The following is a 12,591-nucleotide window of genomic DNA, read 5'->3' as shown; positions in this document are numbered from 1 at the left end:
ATATATATATAATATAAATATTCAATATCCAATAATTGTCAGCATAGGACATATAATATAATTATATAGTTAATAAGTAATATCAGTATTAATATCATCATTATATATAATATAGATATAAAATTTGATATATATATATTATTACTGATATTATTATCATCATTAATAATATTAACATTAGCAAGATTAGGATTTTTGTTATTAATATGATTAATATTATTATGTATATGTATATATGAAATCGGATACATTTAAATACTAATATTATCGTTATCATTATTAATATCAGTATTATTATATATAATAGTAAAGTTTATGATTTTAAGATTTTTATTTTATTATTACCATTATCATTATTAATGTTTATCATTATTATTTTAGAACAATACAAATTATTATTATTATCATTAATATTATTATTAATATCATTATTAACATTATTATTAAAATTTATTTATTATTAGTATTATTATTATTATTAATATACTTATTAATTAAAAATATTAATTATATATTATAGTATAATAACGAGAGGTAACAGAAATCGATTTTTATATATCTGTTTGATTTTTGTTTCTATTCGTTTGTTTGAAACTGGATACCATATGTCAGTAAATTCATTTCATGTCCATATCACAAATCAATTAGAATCTAATTAAACTGTTAAATCACGTACTATCACGCTATATAAGGTACTCTTTACAATTTACAGATTAAAAGACCCAATTTATAAAAAAAAATGAGTTCGTTCTCTGTTCTTGAGTTTAAACTTCCAACAACACGAATTTAAATGAAATTGCAAAATCTAATAATGCAGAGTTGCTAGAAATCCTTTGTTTAAACAATCTGTAAGTTTCCAACTTCCAATTCTTTCTATCTATTTCAAATTTTGAAGTCAAACATTAAGTTCAAAAAGTCAATAGATTGGTTCATGATAAAATTCGAGTTTGTTTTTATGTTTTAGGATCAATTGAAGATCCAGAAAGTTTCTAGAATCAATTTAAAACATATTTTATGTAAGAATTATTAGCTAAAGCAGTCTTAATTTCATAATCAAGATTTGAGTTTATAGTGTTCTTGGATCAAGGCTCAAAAACTAGAATTCGAACTCAATTGCAAAAAGTAATAAGGTAGTGTTGTTAGAAATCATCCACGTAAACTTTCTGCAAAATTTCTAGATCCAATTTCTCAAAATGAATTCCAATTTCTAAGTCAAAGTTTTGGTTCTAAAAAGTCAAAGTTTGTTCTAAGATCAAATTGAAGATTTAGGTGATGTTTCTGTTATAATTAGCAATCTCGGAAGTTTATAATGGTCTTTTGAAACACAAATCGTTTTATAATCAGTAACTAAAACGTTCTAAAAATCAAAGTCTTTATTATTATTTTCCTTAATGCCGCGACAGCAGCAATAGAGGCATTCTTCAATTTTTTTTTTTCTTTCTTTCCATATCTGTTAATTAAAATCATAATTACAAGTTGTATATATTTCAATATTAAATCTTAAAATCAAAATATATATTTTTTAGCTGTTAATTTAATTTTGTTTTTCTCTGGTCGATCCAGTTTTCGAAGAAGAAAGAGAAACAGATTTACTAGTTAAGTGATTTAAGTAGGGAAGAAAATCAGATAAAGCAGAAACGAATCATTGGTTAGGAGTGTTTGTGGGTTTTCGAAAGGTCTTGGGTTCGAGCCCGGATCGGGGCATTTTTTTTTCTAAGAAAGCTTCTAAGGTAGTCTATTATCATTTTTATTATTATTATTATTATTATTATTATTATTATTATTATTATTATTATTATTATTATTATTATTATTATTATTATTATTATTATTATTATTATTATTTTTATTATTATTATTATTATTATTAATATTATTTTTATTATTAATGTTGTTATTATTATTTTTACTATAAGAATTATAATTATTATTATTATTATTATCATAGTTATAAGTATTATAACAATTATTATTATAAGTATTATTATTATTATGATTATGATTATTAGCATTTTTATTATTTTGAAAATAATAAAATTTATTATTATTTTCATTAATATTAGTATTAATATCATTTCATGATTATAAGTATTAGTAATAATATTAAAGTAAGTATTATTATTAATATTTATATAAGTATTATTATTAACATTACCATATTATTATGAGAATCATTATTAATGAACTATTACTAAAATTATTATCATTAGTAGTAAAAATGGTTATTTTTATAGTTGTTATTAATATATTATTATTACTATTGTATCATTAATACTACAAGTATCATTATTTTAAATCTATCATTTTATTAAAAATTAATATTTTTATTAAGAATACTATTAGTAGTATCATTATTATTAACATCATAAGTATTATTAAAATTATCATTTTACATAAAAATTATCATTTCTTGTATTATTATTATTATTATTATTATTAAATCTAATAGTAATATTATCATTATCTTAGTATTATCAATAATTTAACAAACAATTGATATTTATATAAAAATATACTTAATATACATAATTAAACTATATTAATATCTTATTTATTAAAACATATAAAAAGAATATATTTAATTAAATAATGAAATATATAGGTTATTAATATAAAAACTATATCACTAATATATATATATATATATATATATATATATATATATATATATATATATATATATATATATATATATATATATATATAATATATATATATATATATATATATATATATATATATATATATATTTGTTCAATTACAATTATGTATATTAATAAATATACAAATGATATAGGTTCGTGAATCCGAGGCCAACCCTGCATTGTTCGGATCCGTCGTATGCATATTTTTACTACAAAATATCGTATTGTGAGTTTCATTTGCTCCCTTTTTAAATTCTTTTGCAATATATATTTTTGGGACTGAGAATACATGTGTTGCTTTTATAAATGTTTTACAGAATAGACACAAGTAATCGAAACTACATTCTATGGTTGGATTATCGAAATCGAATATCACCCTTTTAGCTTGGTAGCCTAAGAATTAGGGAACAGACACCCTAATTGACGCGAATCCTAAAGGTAGATCTACGGGCACTAACACCCTCCATACTGGAAAATGGTATGCTTTAGTACTTCGAGTTATTAATACAGATGGATTTCTGTTTTGGAGATTTTCTATACGCATTATGTTAATGTCGGTTACCAGGTGTTCAATCCATATGAATGACTTTTAAACACTTACGAGTGTATGATTATTGAATAAAGGAAATCTTGTGGTCTATTAAAATGTTGGAAATGAATGTTTACGATAAACTAATGAACTCACCAACCTTTTGGTTGACACTTGAAAGCATGTTTATTCTCATGTATTAAAGAAACCTTTCGCTATGCATTTGCTCATTTTAGAGATATTACTTGGAGTCATTCATGACATATTTTAAAAGACGTTGCATTCTAGTCGTTGAGTTCATCAATATTATTATTAAGTCAATTAAAGTTGGATATATTATGAAATGGTATGCATGCCGTCAACTTTCGATGTAATGAATGTTTGTCTTTTAAAAACAAATGCAATGTTTGTAAAATGTATCATATAGAGGTCAAGTACCTTGCGATGTAATCATATGTTATTATATTCATCCTTATGGATTAGGACGGGTCGTTTCATGTGGTATCAGAGCGGTGGTCTTAGCGAACCAGGTCTTGCATTAGTGTGTCTAACTGATAGATATTAAGATGCATTAATGAGTTTGGACTTCGACCGTGTCCGCATGTCAAAAGTTTTGCTTATCATTTTTGTCGAAAAATTACCTGCTTATCATCTTAGTCTAGACACATCTTACTGCATTGATTGCATGAATAGTGTAAAGACAAAAATCATATCTTAGCGTATCTGCTAATTTATATCTTAGCGTATCTGTTACTGTAAACTTTGTCTGACATATTCCGTAAATTCCTCTGAAATTTACGAAATCTTTTGTTCTATATATATAGATATTCTATGCAATTAGAATACCATCCGATAGCTGGAAATCATTTCATAAAAAAATAAAAAATCATTTATTCAATCGTGAAATGGAACTCGCTACTAGTTCAACTTTCCTCGAATTCCGATATGGAGTTTCACTCTAGCTCCGAAAGCAGTGTGACCAGAATGGACCAACCAATTAGCCATCATCTATTCTGGATGAATTGGGGATAGGTTCGTAGTCTACTTAATCATTGGAGATAAGAAGAAGGTGATCCCTTCCATTCACCAGATTTCCCTGTTGGCGAAGAACCTGAAGCACTTACCGGCAAACCTGTTCGAAATACCATTTTCTCTCTCATTTCCAGAGTATCTCATCACGATTATATACTATCTCAAATTCTAAATCTTATTCAACCGCTCGTCAAAACCAACAATCACCTCGGTGTAATAGAAGAAGTCAACGAGCTTCGCGCTCGGGTAGTGACTTTGGAGAATATGGTGCAAAGGTTACGAGCACCAGCAGCATCACCGGTATCAATAGTACCACCATCATCAACACCAACAGTACCATTACCACCAACAGAAACATCCGCATCCCACACCTCGATATCACAATCTGTACCTCGAGCATCAACGTCGTACACACCATAGATACTAAGGAGTACCAACAACAACAACCGATGAAGTACTAATCTATAACATCATTGGAGAAACATTTTGTGGCGATTAAGTAATCTCCAAAGCCTCAGAGATTATTTATTATAGCTCAAATTGAAAAGCAAATGAGATTAATATCATATTAACTCATTAAATCCATGATTACATCTGAAGAAAATATATATGTATATATGTTTTCATAAAGGTTGTAATTAAAATTTTTTTGTACAAACTGCTAATGATGAAAATATTTTAACGGGTAGGTAATACCCGAGGAATATTTAAATTTCACATTAATAAGTTACACTGTACATTCTTCGAATCTATTTCAACGGTTATTTACTATCCTACTTACATCCACAGATATACGAATCCGTTCACCACAGAATAACCATTTTCATTCAATTTCATATTTGGATTTTGACTTATCAGAATCCTACAAGTGGTATAATGAAGAAAACATTGGACAAAAATAAAATTTGTTAGAAACAAACAAATTAACTATGAGAAATTTTGTTAAGAATTCACGCTAACAAAATCCTAGCTAACTGTTCCTAGCTAATTGTTTATTCCTTATTACATTTATTTATTGCAATTTATTTATCATAATTTTAATTCTTGCAAATTTATTTATCGTCATTTAATTTTTATTATTTACTTTACGCACTTTAAATATCGTCAGGTAAATCAGGACACATATACAATGTTTTGACATTTCATGTCGACGTCATCAATATATATTATTTGGAATAATCATAGACACTCTATATGCGGTAATGTTCGAGTTAGCTATACAGGGTTGAGGTTGATTCTCAAATAATATATATACTTTGAGTTGTGATCGAGTCTGAGACATGTATACAATAGGTCACGATACGTATTAATTAATTCGAATATTATATATATGAATTATTGAATTACTAACTGTGGACTACCAACATTGGACAATTAAAATGAATTAAAATATTGATTATAACATATGAAACTAAACATTTTTTCAAGTTTGCCACTTGATTTCATCTTAAACCTCATTTATATGTTGACGATTACAATCTGTGTTCAAACCTTTCATGATTCTTGAAAACACCTCAATTGAGAGGATGAACCAACCGCACTTTATCTATGGAAGGAAATATTTATGCATATAGTTATGCACCTGAAAAACACTCGGAACCTGAGTAAACGTTTAACACATATCTGTGCTAGCTCCTTTGGCATTGTTATTACCGAAAATAACTATGCAATCCCTTTCCAAAGTAGCCAAATTTGTCACAGCTTCAGCAAATCAATTTTGACTTTTTATTCGAATAAACTATATTATAATCTTGATATATAAGTTGCCTTCCATCATTGTTACTGGGGAACCGTTTATATCCCACCACATTAGCAGTAAACTTACCAGCAACTTCATCACTCATTGGCTTAAGTGCCACCGAAAAACCATTATAGTTGTTCATTAAAACCCTAACATATATTCATCTGTACCTTGTAACGAAAATTGCCATACCAATTACCGATAATCAGCAATCGGTATTTCGAATCTTGCAGCGTTTCTACATCAACGGTTATATGAATGTGTATAACATTTATCTCTTAGAATTATGATGTTCAATTCTGAATTTCTGAAAAGCGCTTTAGTCTATGAATAAGTTTTCTGAGTTTTGAAAAAGCTGATGAAGCAGTGAAAACTAGAGACTGCCTTAACACTCAAAAGTTTGATAATAACGAATTGAGCAAACCATGAAGGAGGCTGTGGACAAATCACAAAGACTAAACCTGTCTTCAAAGAATCCAAATGATTCAACATCTGCTAAAGTCTTTAGCGAATACCTTGCTCCTTACTCAAAACCCTTGCGAACAATATTCTTCATCATCCTCTGATCTTGGATATTCTAAGATATTACCGTATCTTTCATTATAAATATCCTCGATATTTCTGAAGATATTTTCATAACTATTCTTATCTGAAATCAATTATCTTTTCATGCTAGCTGTGTTACATCATAAAGGAAACTGTTTAGTTTCTAAATTCTGAAAAATTCAAATTTAAAATATGAATGTTTTTGAAGTAGTGTTGGAAATTGATGCATGAGTTAGTATAATATAATGACACTTGATCAACGTGATTATATTACAGTAAGTCATGCTGAGTTTCTAAATGGAACATAATGATTCACAGACCATAACGTCATCATGTGCCATGTTACACGACTCTTACATTCTACTAAAATCTCTAAACAAATCAAGAACATATTTTCTTGATAATTCTATCTTTTCAGTAACTTCTGATAATTTGGCAAATGTTTTGGAAATATGAATTAAAGTATAAAAGATGAGAGTTGTGGAAATAATGGAACAAAATAGGTTCATTTATAGTGGAAATATCCGACAGAGCAATCAAAACAGATTATCGTATTTAACTAAAGAATATCCTATTTCCTTAATTATCGAAGAACCAAATCTTATTACGAAGATTTTCTCTAAATCCCTTGAAATCCGGAAATCAACCGTGACTACGTCAAAAGTTAAATCTCTATCTCAATTTTTTGTGATAACTTCACTCGTACTCTTCACGAGATCAAATTGATTTATCTATATTACTCGAAGATGATAAAACTCAAATTTTTAGCTCGTATGCGTCATGAAAACATACTTATTGTCAGCCATGACCATCCCAATCAAATTTCGGGACGAAATTTCTTTAACGGGTAGGTACTGTGACGACCCGGAAATTTCCGATCAAATTTAAACTTAATCTTTATATTTTTCTGACATGATAAGCAAAGTCTATTAAATTGAATTTCAAAATTTTTGAACTATTTTATGAACTCATTTGACCTTCGACCAGTTTCGACGATTAACGAACAATTGTATATAAGTATAAATGTAAATATTTTTATATAAATATAAATATAAGACTATATATAATATTTTGAATAAATAAGATACACTTCAATTAATTAGAATTAAAAATGTAAAATAATAAAAAGAATAATTATGTACAAGTTAAAAGAATATGTCTAAATATATACATGATATTATCATGAATCTATATGTATATATATGATTTATATTAATAATTATTATTGTATTGTAATATATATATATATATATATATATATATATATATATATATATATATATATATATATATATATATATATATATATATATATATATATAATATAAATATTCAATATCCAATAATTGTCAGCATAGGACATATAATATAATTATATAGTTAATAAGAAATAATATCAAACTTACTTGCAAATAAAAATATAATTGTTACATTATTATTACTTTTAATATTAATAGTAATATCAGTATTAATATCATCATTATATATAATATAGATATAAAATTTGATATATATATATATATATATATATATATATTATTACTGATATTATTATCATCATTAATAATATTAACATTAGCAAGATTAGGATTTTTGTTATTAATATGATTAATATTATTATGTATATGTATATATGAAATCAGATACATTTAAATACTAATATTATCGTTATCATTATTAATATCAGTATTATTATATATAATAGTAAAGTTTATGATTTTAAGATTTTTATTCTATTATTACCATTATCATTATTAATGGTTATCATTATTATTATTTTAGAACAATACAAATTATTATTATTATTATCATTAATATTATTATTAATATCATTATTAACATTATTATTAAAATTTATTTATTATTAGTATTATTATTATTATAAATATACTTATTAATTAAAAATATTAATTATATATTATAGTAAAATAATGACAGGTAACAGAAATCGATTTTTATATATCTGTTTGATTTTTGTTTCTATTCGTTTGTTTGAAACTGGATACCATATGTCTGTAAATTCGTTTCATGTCCATATCACAAATCAATTAGAATCTGATTAAACTATTAAATCACGTACTATCATGCTGTGATGACCCGGGAATTTCCGACCAAATTTAAACTTTAATCTTTATATGTTTCCGACACGATAAGCAAAGTCTGTTAAACTGAATCTCAAAAACTTTGAACGGTGTTCAAGTATACATATTACCATTCGACCATTACCGATGATTCACAAACAATTAAGTTACAAATAAATATTTATAGATACAGAAATAAGTGTGTATATAAATACAAGTATATACATCTATATATATATATATAAATATAAACAAAAATATATATAATAGTTTGAATTAATAAAATACAATATAATTATTTGAACTGACAATGTCAAAGTAATATACAGAATAATCAAACTGCTATTAAAATGAACATATATATATATATATATATATATATATATATATATATATATATATATATATATATTTGTGTAAATATGATTTGTTATGAAAAATTGATGATCATATATATATATATATATATATATATATATATATATATATATATATATATATATATATATATATATGAAAGGTATAAATATTAAACTTCCAATAAAGGTTATATAATATGATCATTAAATATTACGTAGTTAAACAATAAATAATAAATTAAAACATAATGGTTATATTATTATTATGAGTACTTTCATTATTATTATTATTATCAATGCTGACATTAATATTAATATCAGTAGTAGTAATATTATTACTTTCAATATAAAATATATATGTAGGAATTTTAATACATGTGTATCACTATTATCAATATATATAATACATACATATGAAATTTTATACAATTGATTTGTCATATAATTACTATTGTTATTAGTATTATTAGTATCTTATTAGATATTATTTTTATTACCTATTATTAAGAAACATTATTATTACTATAAAATTATCAATAGTTATTAGAAAAATAATACATTTTATTATTATCATCATTTTTTTATTAGAATCATTATAAGTTATTATTAGTATTAATATAATTATTATTATTAATTATACATTTATTAAATTATTAATTATTTATTTATTATATAAACTATAAATATCAAAACAAATTGTACCATCTTGTTAGAAGTATACTGTGTTAGATTTTTAACTTTGTCTTCAAATGCATTACAAGTCGTAATTAAACATACAGATACTATCAATTTCTGTTTCAAATCCCTTTCAACTTTTATGTAAATAATTATTTATTTGTTTTTCTTCCAGAGTGATTAATTTATCAAACTTCGTACGAATTAAGAATCAAACATCAACAAAAATCCAAAATCATTTAGATGTCGATATCCCTTTTTATTTGTTATCTGATTGAATTTATTTATCTTGTACTTCTTGTCTGCTCAAATAATTAATGTCGATCTCTTTTGTCAATGCAAAAACACTATCATACCACTTTCCTTGTCTCCCCATTCCTCTCTCTAACTTCACTGATTCTGTGACAATCACCATCACCATAATCAAACGCCAACTTCCACTTCTATTTCCTGTCAAGAACAAACCCACAACGTCTCCTTGATTCGATATTCATTGAACCATTAGTACTTACCATTGCTCCCTTATTGTTTTTCTGTGATTTGATTGAATTGTACCATCAAACATAACACGCTTGATACCCGTTCCTGTCTGTTTTTGTTTCATACGAAGTTCACCAAGAAACCTCCACAACAGCCACCACCTGATCACCAACGACGACTGCAGTAATTTTTTTTCTGTTTTCGATTTGATGAACAACCATCATCGAACGTACTCATGCTGCTACAGCTTTCTGATAAACAAATTCTTACAGCTGTCACTCGCTACTTGTATGTATCTGTTTTCTGCCGAAACCACTACAACAAACACCAACTCGAATCAACGAAAACACACTGCTATTGTTGCTTTATTTTTCTGTATTTAATTGATAAAGATAATGATGATGATTGCAACTGCAATACTCGTTTCTATTCAGCCGTAAATAGCCCCCAAACCAATCATCAACCATTAAACATCACCGGCAAACTTGATATATTTTTTTCTTCTCTTCTTTCTTTCTCCGATTGACTGCTACTTTTATGCTGCTATGCTAGTACTTCTTTTTCCTGTTTTCCCATCGTGAATTTGCTCAACAACTTTAACTTGCCATTCAAAAGCAACCCATGATTTATTACTTATATACAAGTGGGATTAGGAGCTCAAGTGGTCTTTACTTTCAAATTTATATATAGATGTAGTCAAATTGAGTGGCAGACATGGTTCAATTTATTTAAAGTAAAAGAAGATTGGAATGATTGTGGTTAGCCACGCATATGAGAGAATATTAGGTGGCTCGAGATTTTTTTATTTAAGATAATACATTAATGAAGATGGTGATGATATCGATTGGTGATGGTTAAAGTGATGCTACTGCTATGATGATTATGATTGTGATGTTAGATGATACTTAGTGATGATGTATTATGATGAAGAAGAAGTAAGAACGGGAAATTAATGGTTATAAATATTAAAAAGTATATAAAATCAGAGAAGCAAGCAGTAGAGGAGTGGTTTCTAGTGCATGGTTCTTTAACAGAAGGTCCTGGGTTCGAACCCATGCAACCACAGTATATTTTTTTTTACAAAAGAAACTGTTGGGCTGCCCTTTTCTATTGGGCCGAAGTATGGGGTTTACTGTTGGGCTGAAACTGTAAGTGGTAAGTAATACGGGTTAAATGGTATTAGGTCCGTAACTTAATAAGAAAAACGGATTGGATCAGCTGGTATGGCGTGGTGTCCTGTTAGCGGGAGGTCGTGGGTTCGAGTCATGTCTAAGACGTTTATTTTTAGAAAAACCTTGAGGTAGTTTCTAATTATTATTATTGTTATTAATAATTGTTGTTATTATAAGATTATTATTATTATTAATTTTTTTTTTAAATCTAATTATTATTATTAGTATCATTACTTTAGTATTATTATTTTTTTACAAACAAAGGATATCTAAATAAAAATACATATTTGTTATATATAACATAAGTATAATAATATCATATTTTTAATATATTAACTAATATTATCTACATTAATATCCCATTTATTAAAGTATATATATCATATAAGTATTATGACAAATAATAAAGATTAATATAATTAAAAATAAGGATATTAATCTATATATATATAATGAAAATATATATATATATATATATATATATATATATATATATATATATATATATATATATATATATATATATATATATAATTAGGTGATCAATATTACAATGTTTTAATATATATATATTAATGTATATTACATATTGTGAATGATGGGGATATTCTTATTTACATATTGTGAATGTCGGTTACCAGGTGTTCAATCCATATGAATGATTATTTTGTCTCTATGTATGGGACGTATGTTTATGAGAAATGGAAATATGAAATCTTGTGGTCTATTAAAAGTTATAAAATGATTATTTATGATAAACTAATGAACTCACCAACCTTTTGGCTGACACTTGAAAGCATGTTTATTCTCAGGTACGAAAGAAATCTTCCGCTGTGCATTTGCTCATTTTAGAGATATTACTTGGAGTCATTCATGACATATTTCAAAAGACGTTGCATTCAAGTCGTTGAGTTCATCAAGATTATTATTAAGTCAGTTATAGATAGATATATTATGAAATGGTATGCATGCTGTCAACTTTCGATGTAATGAAAGATTGTCTTTTCAAAAACGAATGCAATGTTTGTAAAATGTATCATATAGAGGTCAAGTACCTCGCAATGTAATCAACTGTGGTGAATCGTTTATAATCGATATGGACTTCGTCCGGATGGATTAGGACGGGTCTCTACCATTGGTATCAGAGCGGTGGTCTTAGCAAACCAAGTCTGCATTAGTGTGTCTAACTGATAAGTCGTTAGGATGCATTAGTGAGTCTGGACTTCGACCGTGTCTGCATGTCAAAAGTTTTGCTTATCATTTTGTGTCGAAAATTACCTACTTATCATCCTTAGAAATTACCTACTTATCATTCTTAGTCTAGACACATC

This window comes from Rutidosis leptorrhynchoides, chromosome 7 (genome assembly GCF_046630445.1).
Source record: "Rutidosis leptorrhynchoides isolate AG116_Rl617_1_P2 chromosome 7, CSIRO_AGI_Rlap_v1, whole genome shotgun sequence".
Taxonomy (NCBI): Eukaryota; Viridiplantae; Streptophyta; class Magnoliopsida; order Asterales; family Asteraceae; genus Rutidosis; species Rutidosis leptorrhynchoides.
The sequence above is the reverse complement of the archived record's forward strand: the minus strand, read 5'-3'. Positions refer to the sequence as shown.